The sequence below is a fragment of the Orbicella franksi genome, chromosome 8 (assembly GCF_964199315.1).
Source record: "Orbicella franksi chromosome 8, jaOrbFran1.1, whole genome shotgun sequence".
Lineage (NCBI taxonomy): Eukaryota > Metazoa > Cnidaria > Anthozoa > Scleractinia > Merulinidae > Orbicella > Orbicella franksi.
Genome location: NC_138152.1, coordinates 18,544,057 through 18,567,028, shown reverse-complemented (window position 1 = coordinate 18,567,028; position 22,972 = coordinate 18,544,057). Strand labels below are relative to the sequence as shown.

At 39.4% G+C, this 22,972-nt stretch overlaps 1 protein-coding gene and 1 pseudogene across 2 annotated transcripts in view; both read left to right on the top strand.

Annotated features, from left to right (window-relative positions):
- Positions 1–22,972, top strand: part of LOC145495199 (methylcrotonoyl-CoA carboxylase beta chain, mitochondrial-like) — a 170,747-nt gene that overhangs the window by 122,588 nt on the left and 25,187 nt on the right. The gene's annotated exons all lie outside the window — the stretch shown is intronic.
- On the top strand, positions 14,186–21,372 carry LOC145495253 (uncharacterized; annotated as a pseudogene). Its single transcript, XR_014050391.1, has 8 exons — positions 14,186–15,897; positions 16,424–16,565; positions 16,667–16,830; positions 17,026–17,105; positions 17,236–17,728; positions 17,906–17,977; positions 18,056–18,209; positions 18,314–21,372. The product of XR_014050391.1 is annotated as an uncharacterized LOC145495253 (transcript).

Sequence of the window (22,972 nt, the reverse complement as noted above, 5' to 3'; positions counted from 1 at the left end):
AAACCTGACTAAACAAGTAAAAACAGTATTTCGCAAAACTTTGGTATTCAAATAGTCAAAGATAAAAATGTTAAACCCTACAAAAGCAACGGTGTGATATTACACCCCTACCTCCCCATAACAGCCCCCTCTCTACAATGGCCTCTTTCCTCCGTCCCCAAGGTGGTCATTGTGAGGTCACTACAAAACGTGGACCCCTCTATTTGGATGCCCAACTGGACCCCCTATTGGACCCCGTCTGGACCCCACTCTAGATCCCCTTTTGGACCCCCTTCTGGGCCCCTTTCTGGATCCCCTTTTTTCGTCAAGAATATGGGCTCCTGATTTAAATTGTACAATGGTGAAGTCTACTTAATTAGTGAAGTGCAGAAAAAATGTGCAGCCCTGTGCCTGGAATAACAGTTTTACGGAAAAATAGTAAAAAAAATTAAAAGTACTGCATTTCTCAGCATTACAACTATGTCATCATCTCTTGACCTTGACCAATAACCAACTTTCTGCGACCTTGAAAATGGAGTCTTTTCAGATTTATCTGTTATTTCAGTGTAAATTTAGGCCTATTCCAGCATAATAAAATTGTTATAAAATTACCAACCAAGGTAAGATAGGTTCATGGTGGTGAATAAGCAGATAAAATGAGAAATATCCAAAAATTATGACATTAACACAGAGCATGACTTGAGTATGAAGCTGTATTATAATCAAACAATAATAAGGGATGTAGTAAATTATTTAGTGGATAATACCACAACAGATATTTCAACATTGTCCTAAATATAACAAGCCACTATTTCTATGAAATCCGTTGAACTTACATTCTCTTCCTAACAATGTTTATAATTACGTTGTGGTTTTTAGTGCAGAGTGCACTATTGGGATGGTTATGGGGGCTGCCTGCCACTATGGCGCTAATTCCCTATGGCCCTAGGCGCTAAGGTGTAAACTTTAATGTTTGTTTAATTAATTAATTTCAATTAATTAATTAGTCTAGAGGCAAGGAAGTGGTGGGGGTGGGGTGGGAAAGGTACATGTGTACTCTACGTAAAACACATTCCATCGCTGTCAGTTAGGTGTGAACATCGCAAAGCTATATGTTTGTTTCAGGTAACCCCTTGCTCTGCTTGTGCTACCATTCTCTTTAGAACAAAACTAATTTGCTCTGAATGCATGTGTAGATTAGTTAGCGTTCGTGGCTTCTATATTAGGTGGAGGATACATTACATACACAATCACGCACAAGTGTTGAGTGGTTTTCCCTATGGTAGAACTCAACATGTAAGACGCATGCGTTCTAGCATCATTAGTGTTATGCACTATCATTCCACGCGCTATTTCATATGTCATGTCACGTGACCAAGGACAGCAGTTATTTTTCAGGTAGTGCCAATTGTCCCTTTTCATTGCAAAAGTGAAACGTTACTGTGGCTGTGTAGCTTTTAGAATTACATGCAGGTCGGTTCAACAAATATCATCTGCTGTTTTCATTCTCCAATAGTGTATTGCTTCTCCTTAGCGGCTTGCTTATTTCTTGTCTTAATTGTGTCTGTCAGAGAGACCAAAAAGTTCCCAAGTTAGTGGCTTTAATTCTCCAAAAATTGTAAATTTGTATCAAAAGAAACCAGGAAAGTGCTCAAATATTGCTGCAGACTCCATGGCACCTAATGAAAGTGCAAATTAATTTAATCAGTCTTTGTGGAGACTCATTCATATCGGCCAAGTAGCACTGTTTATCTTCAATATTTTTCATTGAAACGCTTCTCAGCCGTCAATATCGTTGTGTGTTAATTTTGAATTGTTATATTGTTAACAACAAAGGTGGCAACTGAAAAAGGAAGTGGTATTTTGTGACTATCAGATAATTAAATTAGTTCTTGTTCATCAGTGAAAATTTGCATTTTTAGTAAAACAGCATCGTTTCTGTTCCTTTTTTTCATCACTACATCAGATATTTAACTTTCTTTCATTTATCTCCAAAAAACAAGCACATCTTCTGTGTGTTTTGGAGAAAACAAGGGTTTCATATTACATCCCTTTGCAAGGAAAACAAAAGTATCAAGTTACAAAGTTGGCGTGAAGAGCTAAATTGTCACGTTTGCTGCTTCAGTGTATTATTGAATTTTTAAAAATGAACAAAAATCAATGCAAAACACCAGTAGTAATTTGTAAGTAATTTTTGGACCTTGAATAAAAATACAACCTTGAAACATACACACTGCTAAGGGGAAAAGCCCTAGCAGACTACCAAGGTAGACACAAACCGGAAGTGAACCGAGCACGGGTGAGTACTTATGGGACTACAGTGCCAGAGTTATCAATTGCACTCTGCACTATCTGAGATTGGCTCACTAGTTGTGGTTTTTATTTAGTTTTTAAGATTTTGTCATGGTTGTGTAGCGATGGTTCAGAATAACCAGATTGCATTTTACATGGTCGCAGAAAAATTGGTGAGCGGTACTTTTATAAAGAGATGATGACACAATTGTAGCTTTGCAATTCTTTCCACGATATTGTCAATATCAGGAGCCGGCAGGAGCCATAATGGGGGGTGGAGACCTTAAGTCTTGGGATCTGCACATACCTATGGTATGGGACAATTTTGCTTTACAATAACTGTCTAATTTCTTGTGCGCTGGTTGGCTCATTTTTATCATCAATAAGAATACAAACGGATACAACTTTAATTTATACAAGCTTTCAAGTTCAACTTTCAGCTGTGAAGCTGTCAACATTTTAACCAATGAGATTTTATGGACATTTTTAAGTAGCCAATCAAAAAACAAGAAAAGCTATTGACAATGTTCGTGTCATTTTGAATAAAATTCACTTATCTATGTTTACAGCAAGTTTACGGCGTCTTCTCTCCTCATTTATTCCCAGTATTTGACCACTTTGGGGTCTTGTTATTGTAAAAAACAAATTGACATCAGTTTTTTATGCATCTGTCCTCTTATTGATGATAAATTTCGTCATATCATTGTCAAAGTTTATTGCGGAACCCCTCAAAATTTAATTTGATGTAAAGCTTTCAATATGCTTAGTTTATCCCGTGTTCTAGTCTTGTAAATTGTTTCAATGCAAATACCAAGAACTTCAACTCAAGCGTGGCAGTAACACGACGTTTGAAATCATGCACTCAGTTCGGCAGGCTGAATTAAGGTCGGCGCGACTACTTATAGTACAGCAGACCTAATGCCGTTCCACAGGGCAATAGTGTAACTTGGCTTCAAACAGCATGCTTTTGCCATGCACGTGCTGAACTGAATCAGGTAGGGCAGAGCCAGGGGGCTGGGGGGCTTGAGCCCCCCTTCACTTTTTGTAGACGTATTGCAGGAAATTAGCACAAGAAAGACACAAGAATGTTTTAACGCAAGTTTTAGTAAATCAACAGTCATCTCAGAAAGTGCTGCCATGAAAACAAGACTCATTCGCTCCATGTGGTCCGTGACCACATGACATTGTTGTCCCATGATTCCACTACAGTCCATCCCTTCTTAAAGGGAGTTTACTCCCAACAAAAGCTTACATGATGAATAAGGTTAACATTATGAATAAATGTGAAACACGCTAACAAGAAAATCTTAACAGTCCAAAATCCTCACGAGCCCATCCCTTCTTAAGAGGGATTTTAGTTTTCTGAAACTAAAGTTGCAAACAGTCTTTATCAAGTTTTAATATATAAGTTCCACCATGTGATCCACCAGACAGATAGATAAGGGCACTTTGAAATCAGTCCTTTTAGCTTTCCACGTTTCAAAATTTCCTGGGCATCACGAATCTGTTGGTACACCACTTTGAAGGCCTCTGAGGCATATGCCTTTGCACCTGGTAGACTGCTCAGATATTGTCCAAAAGAAAGTGCTAACTTTGCCAAATCAGGATCAATCGCTGTGCACATATGGGCGGGTAATTGTGGAGGGGTAGCAGCCTGTGTATTAGGTGGTTGGTCTTCATGATTTCTGAGATCAGAAGCTGCTTCTTCTGAAAGTTCATCTGGCAAAACAATGATCTTTTCATTGTTTATGGTTCTAAGCTCATCCTCGGTGAATTTGTGTTCAAGTCATAACAGATCCTGGTGACCGTGAACATGTCCTATATCAGTGTAAGGACCATCAAATCTATGGATGAATCGTGTGGCTGATCCTTTTGGTTGTGAACTTGGACGTGGTCTTCTAACATAAACTTGCTTTCCTTCAGCTATGTTAAGTTCTCTGGATGATTTATCATGGTATTCAGTTCAGGGGTGCAAGTTCAGGGGTGTGGTTTGGAACATCAACTGAGGTTGCGATGATAAATGCTATAATAGCATTCTCTGGAGGTATGACAACATTATCATCAGAAATGTTCTCTTTGGCGGGATGATGGCTGAGGACATCAGGAATGACGTTTCTTTCCCCTTTTCTGTGTTCAATGAAAAAGTCAAACTCAACCATACTCATGAACCATCTTGCAACTTTTGCTTGTTGTGGTGCCATTGTAGTCAACCATTCAAGATTTGCATGATCGGTTACCACCTTAACTCTTCGGCCTAGAATATGAGCGAAACTGTTCAAGTCCCCATTTCACCGCAAAGAGTTCCTGGTGCATAGTTGTCCAACGTGATTCAGCTGGTGTAAATGCTCGGGATGCAAATCTGACGGCACGAAGTATACCATCCTTCTCTTGAGCCAACATTGCTCTGCATCCAAGCTTGCTAGCATCCACTTGTAATTCATCGGAGCATTCCAATCAGGATGGAACAGCATAACATCAGGACCAGTGATTGCTTGCTTCAAGTCTTGAAACTCTCTTGCTGTTTCTTCTGTCCATCGAAATGATAAACCCTTCTTGAGGAGGGATTGCAAGGTTTGCGTTCGGGTCAACATACATGGAATAAAGTCTCTGAAATATCTGCAGAGTCCAAGAAAATGTTTGACTGTAGAAATGTTAGCTGGTGCAGGCATTGATGAGATTGCTTCTACTTCTTTACTTATCGGTGTTCGACCTTTTTGGGTGATATGATGTCCCAGTATTTCAATTTCCCTTGCAAAGAATATACACTTGGAAGGTTTCACTTGTATGCCAACTTTAACCAGTCGCTCAAACAACAGGGAATACTGTTCAAGGTCTTCCTTGTCTGTCATTGCCCCCTGAATTATGTCATCCATGTATACAACAAGCCACTTGTGCAAATAGTCAGTAAATACACTGTTCAAAATCCTCTGGAAGGTGTTTGGTGCTGTTTTCAATCTGAAGGCGAACCTGAGAAATTCATACAATCCCAGGTGTGTACAGAATGCAGTTTTGTGTTGATCTGACTGTCTGATTGAAATTTACCAGTATTCACTTACCAAGTCACATTTTGCAAATACTTTTCCTTGGCTGACAGCATCCAGAACACTTGAGATGGATGGGAGAGGGTAACCATTTCCTTGTGTCACACTGTTGAGGCGATGATAGTCCACCACAAGTCTTGGAGGTTGCAGTTTACCTTTTTCTAGAGGTTTGCAGACCAGGATGCATGGGGAACCCCATTCTGATTGACTCTGTACTTGACGCACTACTTGGTATCCCATGAAAGCTGCAGACTGTAACTAAGTTAAGACCACGATGAAGAGATTATGAATGCTTGTGAACACCCGGTGGTGGTGCCCCATTAAGAAGGCATATAATACTGACGTGTGGCATCTGCACTGTTGGTCCACTTTCATGTGATAAAGATCCATTGCCTGCTGAGAAGCCTTCAAGTGGATTTTTGAGAGAGCACTGGACACGAAACTGCATACTTGGATGCCAAAAGGTGATGGACGGTACATAATGATCAACCAAAGCTTGAGTTGCGTGAAGGTGGTTCTCACCAAAGAGCATTGGCCAGACAAGACCTGGAACTACTAGCATAGTAAAGACAATTTGTGTTTTTGTTTCCCATATGATAGGAATTTCCATGGTGGCAACTTTGGATCTGCAGCTGTTACAGAAATAGGCTCCTCCAGGGGACAATACTTGAGATTGGGTCATTTGGAGGCTATAAAATCAGCATGGCATTTACTCACAAGTGATACAGAACAGCAGCTATAGAGCAGAGGTAGAGGCTTGGTTTTCAGATCCCATAGGATTTGAAGAGGAATATTTTTCTTGACACTGGGATTCAACTTTCTCCAGCCGAGTAGATAGGACTACGAGCTGTTGCCTCAAAGAATTAACCTCATCAGATTTGGTGCTACGCGAAGTACTTGATGGACGATTTTTTTTGCAGCCCCATTTATTGCAGAATTGGCACTGGTGTTTCCGGCCACACTTGTTGCCGTCTTCTTCGCAGTTCGTAATTTATGCAGATCTTGGGTTGCTTGGAATTCTCTTTGCGATATTTAGGACAGGATAGTGACAGATGGTTTGTCTCTCCACAAGTGTAACAAGCCCGTTGTTGTTGTTGAGGGTGCTGATTTTGCAATCGAGGCTTTACAGCAGTAGTCGAAGAAACAAACGCATTCGGTGTTACTTTCCATTCATCCAGCGACGTATTTGCATTCCAGGCAGTGGACAGAGTTTGAAATGACAACTCAACACGACGAGCTGCTAAGCAATAGTGGGACTGACTTTAGAGATAAACCGTGAAATAACAAAGCTGGGACAATCTTTCATAATCTTTTCACCAAGTTTCTTCAGTTGATGTGGTAGCTTCTTGTATTTGAACGCAAACTGTTCCACTGATTCACCACGCTCTTGTTGAATGGCACTTAACTCGGCTGCTAATTGGCAGCACTTGTCTTCTTTGGATTCATCAAATTCTGCATGTAACCTTTCGATACAAATGTTAAGCTTTTCCTCTGCCACTTTTCCTTCATAGCCTTCTGTAGTTTTAGTGATCAACAACACAGATCTTGGCCAATCTCCAACACACTATTGTTCCAGAAGTGGCAACCTCGTTTTAGCGGGAAGATGCAATGTCTGCTGAGTGAATCGCTCGAGGAATTCAGAAATGTCATCTTGTACCACACTATCTCGACAAAAAAAAGGAAGCTACATGGAAGGCATGCGAAGGCCTTGTGTATTATCTGGAGTAGGAGCTGCAGGAACCGCTTGGGCCATGTCACCAACGGTTTGAGTAATATGATTAACATTTTTAGTCAAATCTTTAACAACACTGACAAGTCCAGCCACTACTCCTTGTAGTTGTGCTATTGTTGTTCCCATATTCAATGTGATTTAGATTCTCCACCACTTGTAGACATATTGCAGGGAACTAGCACAAGAAAGACACAAAAATGTTGTAATGCAAGCTTCAGTAAATAAACAGTGATCTCAGTAGAAAGTGCTGACATGAAAACAAGATTCTTTCACTCCATGTGGTCAGTGATCACGTGACATTGTTGTCCCATGATTCCACTACATTTCTGACGATCACATTTCATTTTGTCTTAGTGTGAGGTACAAATGAAGAAATAAGAAGGAAAAGAAAACGAAAAAAGTCTGGTTGACTACAGATTTACAAAGAATTTACAAAGCTCCAACCAGGTACAAAATGTGTAGGAAACTTTTCATGTTTACATAGTTTTGACCTTTCTGCAACGTGTGCTTCCCTCTCACACACAGGGGACTTGTGTAAAATCGCAGTTCAGTCAGTACTAAGACCGTGATATATCATGGAGGGCTGGAAAATATGTATCAAGCTCACAAAACCTTCAAAATATATTGCTGTAAATGCACTAAAAGTTCCTGCCTCTAGATTTAAAAATTTTCCGGGGGAGGATGCCCCTCGACCCCTCCACAAACTTGCGCCGGCAGCGCTTGTTTTCAAACCCCCCCACCCCCTACCTCCTTTAGCTAGACTGGGACAAGGTTCAAGGCAAGTAAACACAACACATCTGAGGGTTATTGAAGTTGAGCAAGGATAATAGTAAACAACTTAGTTTCGACCTTCGACAACGTGTTCTTCTAAGACCGGTTTCGACCGTTTTCAAAACTATACAGTATGTTATGTAATTGTCACTAAGTGTCCCACTACAGTCCACCCCTTCTTGGGTTTTAAGTTTATAACTGGAACGACAGAAACGAATGATCCGTGTAATAATTTAAACGAAAACAAAACTTTAAGTTTGCTCATGAGTCCACCCCTTCTTGGAGGGTTTACTTGTTCAGTTCTTGAAACAGCTTGACATCTAAGACAAGGAGGTAAGTACCCCATGAGGTCCACCTTTCAGTAATAAGAAAGGGCATTATTTGGTATCAAGTCCTTTCAGTTTTCCATGTCAGTTAAGAATGTCTCTAGCATTTGGTAAACGTTGCCAAACTGCTTTACGTGCCTCGGAAGCATAACGCTGAGGTTTTGACAAAGAGCTAAGATATTGTCCAAATGAAAGTGCAACTTTGTTTAAATCTGGACTTTTGCGGTAGGGATGCTTGTAGACTGGTAGAGCATCCTCAGTGTCAGTGTGATGTTCAAAGCCATGTATCTCACTCAGGGAGAACCAGAAAGTAGAAATGCTGTTGGATACTTGGGCAGAAGTTGTTCAAACTCATGAAGAATACCCTGATCCACATGCGCATACTTTGGAGAATCAAGTGCCAATGCCATGATAAGGGCTTGATGATATTCCTTTGAGAAGGGCTCCAGTGTTGTAGTTTATGGAGGGAACAAATTCATTGTCATGTTCATTAAACTCTGACAAGTTCTCAGTGAAGGGAGAAAAGAGTGAGGAGTCAAGTCCCGCTGCTGCTTATTCTTTTTGTTGCTCTGATATCTTGTACGTTTGGCTTGAAGATATTTATGTGGTTGTAGGATGTAGTACATCAGTGGGTGATAAGGCTGCCTGTTCATTGGCCTAGCACATCCAGTTTTCTGAAAGAATGTTTACAGTATTCTCTGCTGCCTCTTCATAAACTTGCAAGTCTTCATTCTGAATTGGTCGAAGATGTCCAAGAATAACATTCTGTGGGATATGTGTTTGTTTACATTTGCACTCAACTGCAAGGGTAGTGGTGTACAGGGACTGAAAGTCAGAGATGACATGTTCACTTATGGTTTCGGAGAAACATCAGGAAAAAGTTGATCACTGGCAGCTGTCAGGTGAAATAGACCACTTAAAAACTCTAACAGCAGGCTGAATTTTTGACCATGAACCCATATATCTGAGTATGGGAGTGACAGTAGTGACGTACCCAGGGTGAGGTAAACAGAGACAAAGTTCAGTCCACGATTTAGTTTTGAAGGTCCTGGTGAATGGCCTGGGAATGGAGCTCCCGTGAGTAGACAGGTGACGCCTGCATGGGTGTTGCTACCACAATGAGATGCTTCTGGAAGAGGATTCTGAAGAGAACAGGCAATTTTAAAGGACATGCTAGGATGTCGAAAGTGGATGCTAGTGTCAGCATGATCCACCAAGGCCTGTGTAGAGTGCAAATGGTTCTCCCCGAAAAGAATGGGCTAAGAAAGACCAGGAACTACTAGCATCTGAAATATTGTTTTTTTGCCATTGTTCCACTGTATGGGAATTTCCATTGTGCCAACAGCTTGCAGCTGAGCCTTTGCATCAGCAACAGAGACAGCAACTGGTTTTTCAACTGACTGATACTTCAACTGAGGGTGGTTAGAGTCAACAAGGTCAGCATGGGTACGGCTAACAAGAGACACTGAACAGCAACTGTCAAGAGGTAAAGGAAGCTTCTCTCCAGCAGAGACAACAAGAGTCCAGAGGATGTGGCACTCTTTGAGTGTACCACCCAGGTTGGCAACAGCTGGTAAGCCAAATACGGTTTGTTGCTGAGTGGTGGGTGACAGTTCAACATCAGAGGATTCGTTTGAGGGAGGAATTCCCGCTATCAGAGACTGAGGTGGCGCGTTTTTGTGACGTAAAGCTTTACAACCCCATTTGTGACACTGAAAACATTTGAGAAGTCTCCAGCTGAACACTTGTTATTGGCTTGCTCGCAGCTGGCAGAGAGAAGTCTGTTAAAGTTGCGGCATATTTCTGGTGGTTTCTTATTCTTCTTAGGCAGACGTTGAGACAATCACGAGCTGAGTGTTGTGTGTGACTGCAGAGCCAACAAGATTGTTGCTCCTGAGAAGGCCGATTGTCGCCACGAAATTGCTCAGAAGTGCTGACAAGGGCTGTATGCTGTGGGATTTCATGAGAAACTGTTGATGTCGACAAAGAATCTTGTTGGGAAGGCATAGACGACTTGCTAGTAATGAATGAATGCTCGATGCTACAAGCGGCTTTGATGGCTTTTTCAAGCTGAGCTACATTGTGCGCTTTGTACAGCCCCGCAAATGATCCCCGTACCGTAAATGATCCCCAAATTGTACCACAAATGATTCCGGAACCGGAACTGATTCCACCGCAATAAGTTAGGAACGGCATGGACTCCATGAAAAGTCTATGGATGGATACATATTTTTTTAATTACCCTAGGTGAAGGAAAGACAAGCACCTCGGACAGAAAACAGCAATAAAAACGTTTCTCACACTTCACAAATACTAAATTGACATGTGTGGACTGCATAAATTTTTCGTTTAGGAAACGCACTGCAAAAAGAAACATGAATCTTCGAAGATGCCTCTGCCATCTAATTAACCGCTCAGAACTTTTCCCTGTACACTACATCTACTTGCATCCTAGATCGCCACGGGCTCCCATAGAAGTCTCTAAGATTCCTTCATGCTAGTTACCGTAGTAAAAATGTAGTCAATCCACTTGGGAATTCTCAGTTGTCTCCAAATTTGAGGATATAGAGAACATCCTGAGTTATTATACGTCTCAGGCCCAGACCCGATAAAGTCATTCAGGGAAGGATCCAGCTAAATTACAAACTTCAAACACAGGATTTTGTAACATTGGATATCATTTTTAAAGATAATTTGGTTTTATCAACTGGGTTGATAATGTGAATTGGCCACTGTAAAGAGATTCGAAAGCTGACGTTTTGAGTGTTAGCCCTTCATCGGAGCGAATCCGAATGGCTAACGCTCGAAACGTCAGCTTTCAAATCTCTTTACGGTGGCCAATTCACATTATCAACCCAGTTGATAAAACCAAATTATCTTGTTATACACCCCACCGACACAGCACCACAGTTTCTTTAGACACTTACCCCCTCCTATCATTTTTAAAGTTGTGAAATTTGCATTCAAATTGTTCATACTGCACATTTTCCTGCATTTCATATAGTAACTGTTGTATCAAAATATTGTATTATTACTGTGACACTCAGAAAACTGTGAATACCAGAAATATTTAAGGATTATCATTGTGTAGCTAGGAAAAAGCCAATTAAGCATGAGAAAACTAAACCGCAAACACCAGCGGTAATAGGCCACGTTCGATATATCAATGTTCTAACATGTCTCTGAGGCTTTCAGGACAAACTTCTATGTTTGGTGGTGTTTTCTTTGTATCCAAGTCTCTTTGGGAATTGAAAGACAAAGGAAACTTAAAAAAATTGCGATTTTGACCTGAAAGCCTCGGATCGATGTTAGAATATTATATATCGAAGGTGGCCTATTGGTTGTGGTTTTGAGGTTTTCTTGCCTGTCCTGAACTTTATAGTGATTGGTTCAGCACCAAATTAACCTTTTGGAATCAAATGCAAATGTTCACGGTTTTCTGAGTTTCACAGTCATAAAAAAAGCGATTGCATAAATTTAAAATCCACTGTCCAAATTCCTTAGTCCTCACATTTCCAAATGTTATGGCGAGGCAACCATTTCCAGTTATGGATCATTTATAGCACAATCTGGGGATCATTTGTGGGCCGGGATCATTTGCGGGGCCGTACCGCTTGAAGAACCAGAGGACAAGCAATATGCAGTTGTAGCTTGGAAATAAACTGCGAAATTACATATGTTGGACAGGATTTATTTGAGACTTTCGCTGAGTTTGTTGAGTTGGTGAAGGATGTTCTTGTATTTGAAAGCAAATTCATCAACAGATTCCAAAGGATTTTGTTTCATGGCACTCAATTCAGAAGCCAGACAGTGGCATTTCAAGTCGGCGGGTTCTTGAAATTCTTTGCGTAAACTCGTGATGAAACACTCCAACTGCTCCTCTGGGGTTTTCTCGGCGAATCCTTCTGTGCTATGACAAAACGACAGTGCTGAACGTGGCCACTCACCAATACATTGCTGCTCAAGGAGCAACAGGCGAACAGTGACAGGAAGTTGAGCTGTCTGTTCGTGAAAATGATCGAGAAAATCGGCAATATCATCCTGAACTTACGTATTCTGACGGAATGTAGGTAACTGGAGTGTTGGTAGGCAAAGGCTGGCTATGCCTGTAGAAGGAACAGTCAGATTTTCAGGCGAAGTAGCCTGTGACCCGGTGTTTGTGCAGTGTGAACGGCTTGAATGGCGCCAACAAATCCCTTGACAATTTCGCTTAAACCGGCAATGACGCCTTGAATTTCGTCGATAGTAGCACACATAGTTGAAACGGGCTTTCCACCACTTGTAGCTGGACCGGGACGAGGTTCAAGGCAAGTAAACACAATACTTCTGAGGTTTATTGAAGTCGAGCAAGGATAACAGTAAACAACTTAGTTTCGACCTTCGACAACATGTGTTCTTTCTAAGACCAGTTTCAAGACTATACAGTATGTTACGTAATTGTCACTAAAAGTCCCACTACACTCCTTCACCCACAGTCCGCTCCACCATCCCTGTGAATTAACATCCTGCTGCATCAGCTGCAGTTGCTTTCTATCATTTAAAAATGTCTTCAGCAAAGCAAACTTCCAATCTTCTTCACGACTGAATTAAATTCGTCGTTTGAATCTTTTGTAGCTTTTTTGTCATGCCACTGCCGGGCCAAATTTATTTGAGTTGGGCATGGCAGAAGCACAACGTTTGGACTAGGCCAAATTTCAACTGAGGTCAGATCGTGGGCTAGACAGCAAACAGTCTTACTCTATTTTTCAAGAAAACCTGCTTCCTTGGTCTAGCTGGGTCATGTTGTTAAAACCTCTTCGTTTCATTTAGTGCATTTAATTTTAAATTTGTTATCCATCAGATCATTTAGATGTTTCAAAATCAAGACACATGCTAAAAAAATAGTTTAAAAGACCAGTCTCCTTTCGAATATGTGCAGACCAATCGAGTGTATATAAACGGGGAAGACTAGAGCAAGTGTCTAAACCTCAGTAATCTACGAATTCCAATTGGAGCTAACTGAAAATATTTTTATTTGACTTCAACTCAAATAAACAAGTAGTTTCAACCTGCAACCTGCAAAATATACCTGCTGATCAAAAAGATGCTTCCGTTTGATACAAGAAAGAACATCTAATTTCCATTCATCCTTCTCCATTTCAACTGCTGCTTTGAGACCTAACAGTAGTCCTTCTGCGGTAAAAGTGCCAGTGCAAAACTGGAAAAAGTGAACGAATGTGCCCTCCGATTTGTTTTTAATTAAAAACAAATACACTACCAGGAATTACTCAATAAGATGGGCTTACCATCATTGACTAATCAGACTTGCAAAAATAGTTTGTACGCTTTTTAAAGATATTAATTACGATCATGCTCCTAAAAGCCTAAAAAAGTTACTAGATTTTATAAACACTAAATACAATCTGAGGGGAACCGACATTCTTTAACTGCCTAAGGTCAACACCACAACCTATGGACTGAAATCAAGGCGTTACCTAGCGCCAAAGTTGTGGAATCTGCTACCAGAGTTACACAGAACTGTACGTTAGAACTTTAAGGCCTTCAAAAACAGGATAAATAAAGTAAACGTTTTGGGCATCTTAACCTAACTTTTTATTTGTTGTTATATTACTGACTGTACTATATCGTTTTTACTTCTTAGGAGAACGTGTAATAATTATTTTAGATTGTATTTTACGATCCTGACTTAGAACTTTTCAAAATTTTAAAATTTTTATTCATATGGTATAATATTTACTTTTAAATTTAATTTTAATATATGTAGAATACCAGAATAGCTAAGCGTTTCACACAATAAACTTGTGTTGTATTGTGTTATATTATTCTGGGCACAATGCTTCGTGAATTAATTAATTCACATTTTGCTTACTGATTAAATAGACTTCATTGTGGTATGTTCTAAGTTTAATTATTTAACTCAGGAGCCCATACTTTCTGGAAGAAACATAGGGGGTCCAGATGGGGTCCAGAAGGGATCCAAAAGCGGTCCAGAAGAGGTCCAGTGGAGAGTCCAGATGGAGGGGTCCTCATTTTGTACTGACCTACCATTGTGGATAGGTTCGACTGTATTTCCAGTCCTAATGCTTGACTCATTTAAAAAAAAAACCTCATACCTGTGTAATCTGATCTCGAAAGGAATTGCATGAGAATGCAAAGCCTTTTATGAGTATATTAAAATGTACATGTAGCATGTAGCAACAATTAAGGAAAACAGCCAGAAGTTCCGAACTGCGCATGTGCAATAGAGCGCAAGACTTTAACTTGTAATTTTAACGGTATTTTAAACTTGCGAAAGAATAGAAGAATCAGTATGGAGATTCATATAAAACCAGTTTCTAAAATTCGTATTATGGACATATCCCTGCCATCCCAATGCCAGTTTCAATGATACTCATCAGTACTTTCATTGCAGAATTACTTTGTTTTGATAAATCAAACACTCGTTGCGGTTTTCTCAGTTATTACTTGCAGCGTTTCATTCCGAAGAAATGCCCTTTACAACACACAAAATGGCGCCTGCCTTCATAAATGTCACTTTCCACATCTTGATTCAGCCGAAATCCTCTCCTGGTGTCGATACACCCCAATCAAATTTTTTAAGTTCAAAGATGTCATTCAACATTTACGGCAATTAAGTCTTTATATACCCAAAAATATTGCGGCTTTTTTAGCCTTCTTTCAGCAAATATGAACGCATCCATTAACACTAATCTTGCTTTAATCGCGCAGAAAAAACAGTCTTAATTGCCTCTCTTCTTCACATTAAATGCTGTGCAAAAACGATTGTCGTTTTGATACCAACACCTCAATGACAGATAGGTAAAGGCTGGTAACTACAGGGGGTGATTACGAGGCTAGAGGCTCGGTGGCACAGGCTTTTTTGGAGGAAATTTCAGAATTTTTTTTTGTTTTCACGCAAAAAAACAAATCACAAATCAGACCCTGAACAGAAAAGGCAATTGTAAAAACAGAAAAGAGCGCAAGGAAAAATTGTGTAGGCTGGCTATTTTGAGAAGTGAAGTGATCTTGGTAGAGAAGTGGGAAGCAGATCTGCATTCCATTCAGTCAAAACTTAAAAAGCAGAAGAAGAAATCTGTAACTGGAGAGCAAAATATGAAAATCTTGAGGAAGAAAAGGAGAAACTAGTTGAAGAAATGCTTTCAGAGATTGAAAAAGATTATGCTAGAGAAAAGGAAAGAACAAGAGAACTGAACAATGAAAATCAACAACTGACTAAGTACATTGACAAGTTACAGAATGAAAGCTTGGGGACTCACAGAGTAGCTGGAATTCCAGACCTCAAAACCAAACAAGCAAAAAACAGAAAATTAAAAGAACTAAAGACTCGAGCACGGAAGGCACTTAATTTTGTTGAAATATTTGGCCTGGATTTACAGCTTCTGAAACTTAAAGACCCTAACAGCACTGATAGCTTTCTATAGACTTCTCAACTACAGATCATCCCAATCCGCAGCAAGAACATAGTAGTGTGGCATCCCTAAAATCAAAAAAAACTTCATCCCAATGACAAAAACAGAGTGGAGAGCATACTCTTTTTAATGGATAAATTTGGAGTTGGAGATGAATTTATTCATGAGCTGTTAATGGCTGTTGATAATTTTCCTGTAAATCCTATTTAATAAAACAATGTCGATCAGATCTAAATAAGCAAGTTAAAATTTCTACCACGCCTGGTTTGGCACCTGGAGCTCAGTATTCCCTCAAAGAGTTGCTCACTGACAAAATGAGAGACATGGTAAGTACTCAGCTATTGACACACATAAATAAACCCATTAATGGAAAATCTTATGGTTGAAACATTTACTTTACCCTAGAGCAGTAATCCAAGAAGAGGATGAGAAAACTCGTGCTCATTTCCTGCCTTAATCAATAACAACAAATAACATTGGTTCCCTGTGGAATTGAGCAAGAGTCTAGTAAGGGACCCAACATTTATTTGTAAATAACAGAAAAACAAAATTAAAGTGTAACAGCAAAACTGATCACAAAAATAAAGTACTTAATGGCTGGAGATTATACTATTCATTCAGTAGCTATAGTGTGCAAAATAAAAAATATATACATATCTTAATTTTTCTTTTTTCTTTTCCGAAATGCAAGTTGTGTATCATGTCATCCTTGTTGATGCACTTGTAAGTTCTGATAATTTCATGCAATGTGAAATATGTATTAACATGAAAACTGCATTGTGAGCTTTTAATCAATCAGACAGGCAAATAAAAATAGCTCTTGGAACAGAAAGATGTTCAGTTTAATTACAGATAAGCAAAGGAACATTAAAGGATGGAGAAACAGTAACAGTTAAATTAAGTGGTGATGGAGCACGTATGAGCAGGATGACTAATTTCATACTTCTGAGTTTCACCATCCTTCAGAAGGTGGATGATATTTTGTCATCAAAAGGTTAGTTAAGTACACAAACATATGCAACTGGTTATTAATTATTGTTTTGAATAGGTGTCAATTTACTAAATATATCTTTAATTTACAACCTTCTTTTTCAGGAAATCACACTGTTGCTGTTGTAAATGGCAGCGAGAGCCGTCAGACTTTGGAGGAGTCATTTAAAGATGTATTTTTACAAGCAAATAAGATCATTAATGATGGCTTCATTGAAATTGATGGTAAGAAAGTTGGAGTAGATATTTACCTGGGAGGTGATTGCAAGGTGAGCTAATATAATTGCAATATTCGCTATCATTTGATAGTCAAGTCAAGTCCAGTCCAGTCATCTTTATTTTGGCAGGGTAGCCCCATCAGCTAGAGGCTGGTCTCAAAAGAGGCCCTGCGTAATATACATGATAAAAAAATTCAGAATTTAAAATTACCTCAAACAGTAATGTTAGACTTTTTCCTTTTACAGTCTCTGCACCTGGTTATGGGGCTAAGTGCAGCCAACTCAACTTATGCATGCTTATGGTGTAAGATACACAAGAAGGATAGGTAATTAATTAATAATTATTAAAAATTTGTCTTAATGTAAATGGTTGATTTCAAATAAAATTGACACATGTCAGTCATAATTTTTGTTAAATTAATTTGGATTACTACTTTTATTTTCATTTCCAACTAGAGGTGACATGTCTAAGGATTCTGGACACTATGATGCCATACCACCTAAGCGCACAATCCAGGAAATGTTCGAGTTGTCAGCAAAGAAGAGCGGTGAAAATTACTGTTGTTGCCAGAAGCCACTCCTTGTCATCCCACTGGATCACATCATCCTGGATGAATTGCATTTGATGTTAAGAATCACAGATATTCTGCTAGAAAACTTAATTGAAGATGCAATGCAGTGGGATGACAAGGAGAGCTCCTCCTCCACCACAAAAAGATCAGTGGAAAAGTCGGAACATCTCCAAAAACTTATGGAGGCAATCAACTGTGGTGTCACTTTCTCAATATGGGAGAAGAGAAACGCGGACGGCAAGGGCAGTGGGACCTGGGACTGGACTAGCCTCATGGGAGATGATAGGAAAAAGCTCATAAGAGAGCTTCCCAAGAGGCTAGCCAGTTACAACTGTTTACAGACGAACATATGCCAAATGGTCATTCAATTATGGAAGGTAGGTACAGTTTAAATTCTACACAATTTATCTGTTCATAAAGTAATCAATTGAGATAACATCACAGTCCAAGTAATCAATTCATCCCTATCAAGTATTACATCCCAATTTAGAGACAAGTTGGGCAATTAGCTTTACTTATCTGAATATTTTCTTGTCTTGATGTTCTGTCTTTAGGACTTTGCAGGTCTGTACTTCAAATACATTTCTTCATGGGAGCCATTTTCTACAGAACTATTTCGAGCACAGGTACAAAACAATCCATTACGACTTGAAACTTTATGTATTTCTAATTTATGATGTGTACATGTGTTTTGAAATCCAGAGATAAAAAAGTGGATCACGAGTTTTACCAAACTTGGAGATAAAAGAACAGGCTACAGAAAAGAGCAAGTCACCTGTTACATGCATGCAGCAGCATATCATATACCCCAAATGGCAGGAAAAAATGACAATATAAAATAGTTCAGTGGTCAAGGTAAAAAATCTTGAAAAACTGTTTACTACCCTTGAAATTTATGTATGATTACATATTTATTTGCGTGACATCATGTTACTATTTGCTGCAACTTATTGTTTTGGGGGTTGAAAAAAACAACGATGATGTACGACGGATAATACAGAGGAAGAGAAACCACAATGATGATCCAGCTGAGGTGCTATGCACTGAGTATAGATTGGAAGCTCTGAAGCACAGAGAGCGACAGCATCGCAAATACACAAAAAGGGTCCGGGAACACTGGGATGAATTTATCAAAACAAAAAGGGGAAAAAAGAGGGAAATCAGCTACTTAAACAATATGACTCCATCAGCAGTCTCCCCAACTGAAGAAAATGTATCTAAAAAAGCTAAAAAATCTAAAGAAAAACAAGGAAAACCTCAACAAAAGAGAAAGAAGTAACGTATTTTAATATTAGTATGTACAACTTTGTTACAAGTGTTCATTCAACTCTGTATTAAAAAGGCACATAAACTTTTTAAGTGTACATACATCTTTGTAAGTGCACATTCAACTCTGTAAATTGTAACATTGTTATTGTGCATACATCTTTATTAGTGGCCATTAAACTCTGTAAATTTTAACTTTGTTGGCTGTGTACATAAATCTTTGTAAGTGTACATTCAAATCTGTTAAAGGCACATTGCTTTGTACGTGAACATTAATCTTAATATGCATAAATTTGTATGCATAAATTTTGGCCGTCTCTTGGCCGAGACGAAACGCCGCGTCAGACTAGCCACGAACAAGTATTAGACAATTGTTTGCTTTTGTATAAATTTAACTCGTGAACGTACGGTTGGGAATCCTTCTGCGATAGAGGGCCAGACTGTCAACATCAAGAATTTGCGAACGGGACTTTGGGCGTGATGCTCAACGAGTTTGCCTTTGAATTCTAAAGGTCTCTGAAGAGTTTCTTGGCCGAGACGAAACGCCGCGTCAGACTAGCCACGAACATTTCACAAGTATTTGACAATTGTTTGCTTCTGTATAAACTTAACTCGTGAACGTACGGTTGGGAATCCTACTGCGATAGAGGGCCAGACTGTCAACATCAAGAATTTGCAAACGGGACTTTGGGCGTGATGCTCAACGAGTTTGCCTTTGAATTCTACAGGTCTCTGAAGAGTCTCTTGGTCGAGACGAAACGTCGCGTCAGACTAGCCACGAACATTTCACAAGTATTTGACAATTATCTAAAAGTAATGGAAATAAGAGAACGATACTAACAAAATTTTGTAAGCACAGTCAAAACGTACAAATATGCACCTACAAAATCAATCGTTAAGCTTGCTTTGGTTCTTCTGTCTTCTACCATCCGAATCACTAGCTGTTGGTGAATAAACCACAACAAGGATTTTCTCTCTCCACACCTCTATACACTTCTCGATTGATTAATTAATCGGCTATGAAGTAACCTCCTTGTCTTGCCTTCTTTACCTCTTTTAAAACCCAATAGAGCCTCTTTAGTATTTCGTCAAACTCCTTTGAAAAATTCTTTCCAAGTCCAATCCAGTGCCTTTGAGTTTCTTAGCAAAGGACAACACATCATATGTATATAGATTTAACCACGCCTAAAAGCGGAGCTCTTGGGACGGGTTGTTCAAAGCCCGATTAAGCTAACCCAGGACTAACTAGCATCTTAACTAGCCTAGTGACTCAAACGTGGCAGACTCCTCACCGTACAAAGATACTATTCAAGAGGAAACAGGAGGAAACAGAAACGTCAGCTACAACTGAGCCCAAACTTAAAGATGTACGCAATATCCTTAAAAGTATTCAAGGCGCGATAAGTGTCACGTCACATACCCATCTCATCCTATGAAGTACTCTCTCTACCTAGAACCAACATGAAGAGCGATGGCTCTGGAAACGTCACTGGTTTGAAATTCGTAAATCGTACTCGTACTCAGTCTCGTACTCGCAGTCCAATCTAAAGTTCCAATTATCACAAAGAACAACGGCGAAGTCGAAAAGCTTACGAAAGATTTTGCAAAAAAAAGCAATAGGGTGCCTATTTGGAACTGGAACCTGAGCATGAGAAAAAAGCATCTAAACAACAGAGAAAGGACATTCAAGAACTTCAAGAGAGCCTTGAAGTGCTTGAACAATATTCCCGTAAAAACTCTGTCGAAATTAACGGCATTCCAAAGGATATAGGCATTTTAACCGACAAAGTCGTCTGTTAAGTTGCTGCAGCAGTCGGTCTTCAGATTGCTCCGGATAATATCGAGATCTCTCATCACTTACATATATAGAAAGGAGCAAAACCGATCATTGCCAAGTTTCCAAATCACAGAGATAAGGCAAAGTGATATAAAGCGAGAGTTCAACTCAAGAATGTAACTCTGTCTATCATCTTCGAGCTACTCGGCAAACAGTCTAGCTGGGCAGCGAATTTTTATCAACGAGAATTTAACTAGGTACCGAAGCGATACAATGAAACTCGTCATTGAGAAACGCAAGGACGGGAAGATCCCAAGTACTTGGTCACCGGATGGGAAGATCTTTATTATAAAGTTCCCTAGCGGGCGACCGAGGCAGATGTTTTCTGTCGATAGGAACTCTGATGTTTTTTCGACCATCGTGTTATTCTTGACTTCTTTATTATCTTTGGAGAAATGTAAGTTATTAGCATAATAATAAAGCTTTTGCAATGGAATAGTGGGGGCAGGTGTTTCTCCGGGGACTTCTCCCTTATATGGGCTATGCTGCCTTGTTCCCAGTCGCCCGCGTGATAGGTAGTAAAACATATAATGTTTAACTAGTGAGGAGGGATGCAGGGAATCACGGGGAGGAGAGCGTATGGTTTTCAGCCGTTCTGGTCATAAATAGGGTATCAATTTGGCGATTTTGGTCTTAAACAGAGTATCGTTTTTGTACTATAGTCTTGAATTGGGTATGTTTTTTAGGAAAAGCTACTTTTTCATCGTAATCGATAAGATGATAAACAAAAGCCCTTCAAAAGTTATGTTTAGGGCAACTGTGTCAGCTGCAATGGTCATAAATAGGGTACCAAATTTTTGGTTTGGTCATAAATAGGGTAGAGAAGATCGCAGATTTTGCTCAAAAATAGGGTAAGTGTTTTAGGAAGCGGGCCGCACACCCCCACCAAATTTTTCTGGAAGTACCCCCCCCCCCCCCGGGTGGTGGTGCATAGATGAGTAGTGTTATGTGTAGTTACCTTATGTTGATTCTATTGCAAAGCAGAATGTTAGTTTTTTGTATTTTTCTTTTCGTGCATTACCTTTATGCGAGATCTTTTTTGCTACATGCAAATTCAAATTCGCTGTTTGCAAGTGTGAGTAAAGACAAAGTTCAAAGAGTTACAAACCTTAGCATACATGCGATTGCACGATTTTTAGCAGTACTACTAGGAAGATTCACAGTATGCTTTTCATATTAACAACCATTACTCTTCTAGCAGGAAAAAAGGCGATTTGCAAGGCTGCACAACAGTAATTTCAATATAGTATTCTTGCAGGCAACCTATTCAACCGAAAGCATAGAAAACACATGGAAACCTGAATGGGGTGGCAAAATTTATTGCTGTCATGGTACAAGTGGTTCAAGAGGTGTAATGATGCTTTTCACCAAATTGTGTGACTTGTTAAAACTTTCGTGTCTGACGCATCTTCGGCGGAAAACCTTTTTGAAATATTGCACATTTTTCCAGACGTTTTAGGAGTAAAAATAAATAAGTCCAAAACTGAAGGAATTTGGCTAGGATCATGTAGATACAACACCTCGACACCTTTTGACATAGCTTGGCCTTTGGAACCGATATACCCACTAGGAATGTATTTTACTTATTATGAACACTTTTCTTCCAAAAAAAAATTGAGCAAAAATTAAACTCGATGAAGAACCTTCTAAGTCTTTGACAGTCATGAAACCTTACCTTGTATAGTCGAATAACCATTCTTAAAAGCCTTGCCCTCTCCAAGCTTGTCTACAATACATCTGTACTCACCTTCCTGTTGGAATTTGCATCTTTGGTTAAAACGGCTATCTCTGAGTTTGTTTGGAATAAAAAAACTAAAATCAAACATACCACAATGATTGGTCCTAAAATTAAAGGTGGCTTAGACCTGCCAGATTTCGAAATAGTGAACAACGCTCTTAAGGTCACTTGGATAAAAAGACTACACGTAAGCAGCGGTAGTGTAAGTTGGAGCCACACCTCTTTCGCTTTTAAAACAGGCAGCAGGTTCTTGTTTATTCGAGACGAATGTAACTATGTCTTATAGTGCATATCCCCATTAAATGTTACAAAGACATCTTATACATCTGGCAGACGATAAACCAAGGTACTCTCGAAAACAAAGAACAAATACTTAACGAAATCTTGTGTTATAACCGCTTTATTAAAATCGAATGGTCCTCCGTCTATTACCAAAGTTGGCATAAAGCAGGAGTGATCAGAGTCAAAGACATTTTTTGTGAAAACAACTTCTTAATTAACTTTCAATGGCTTTTGCTGCAAGTTCACAATCAAAACTAGTTTCCTTGTATAATTGTGCAACTCAATTCCTCACAGATGGATTCGCTGGTTAAAAGAATCTAACCCAAACACACCTACGAATTCAGAATACGTGGGGAAAATACCTTTAATAAGGTTACTTCCCACCTTCGCGGGTGCCCTTCGGGAAAAAAATCGCACGCGCGCCAGTGTCAGTAAAACCCCAACAAACTATATATCATAAGAAAGATTAATAAATGTACTTTACGGAAAAAATACAAT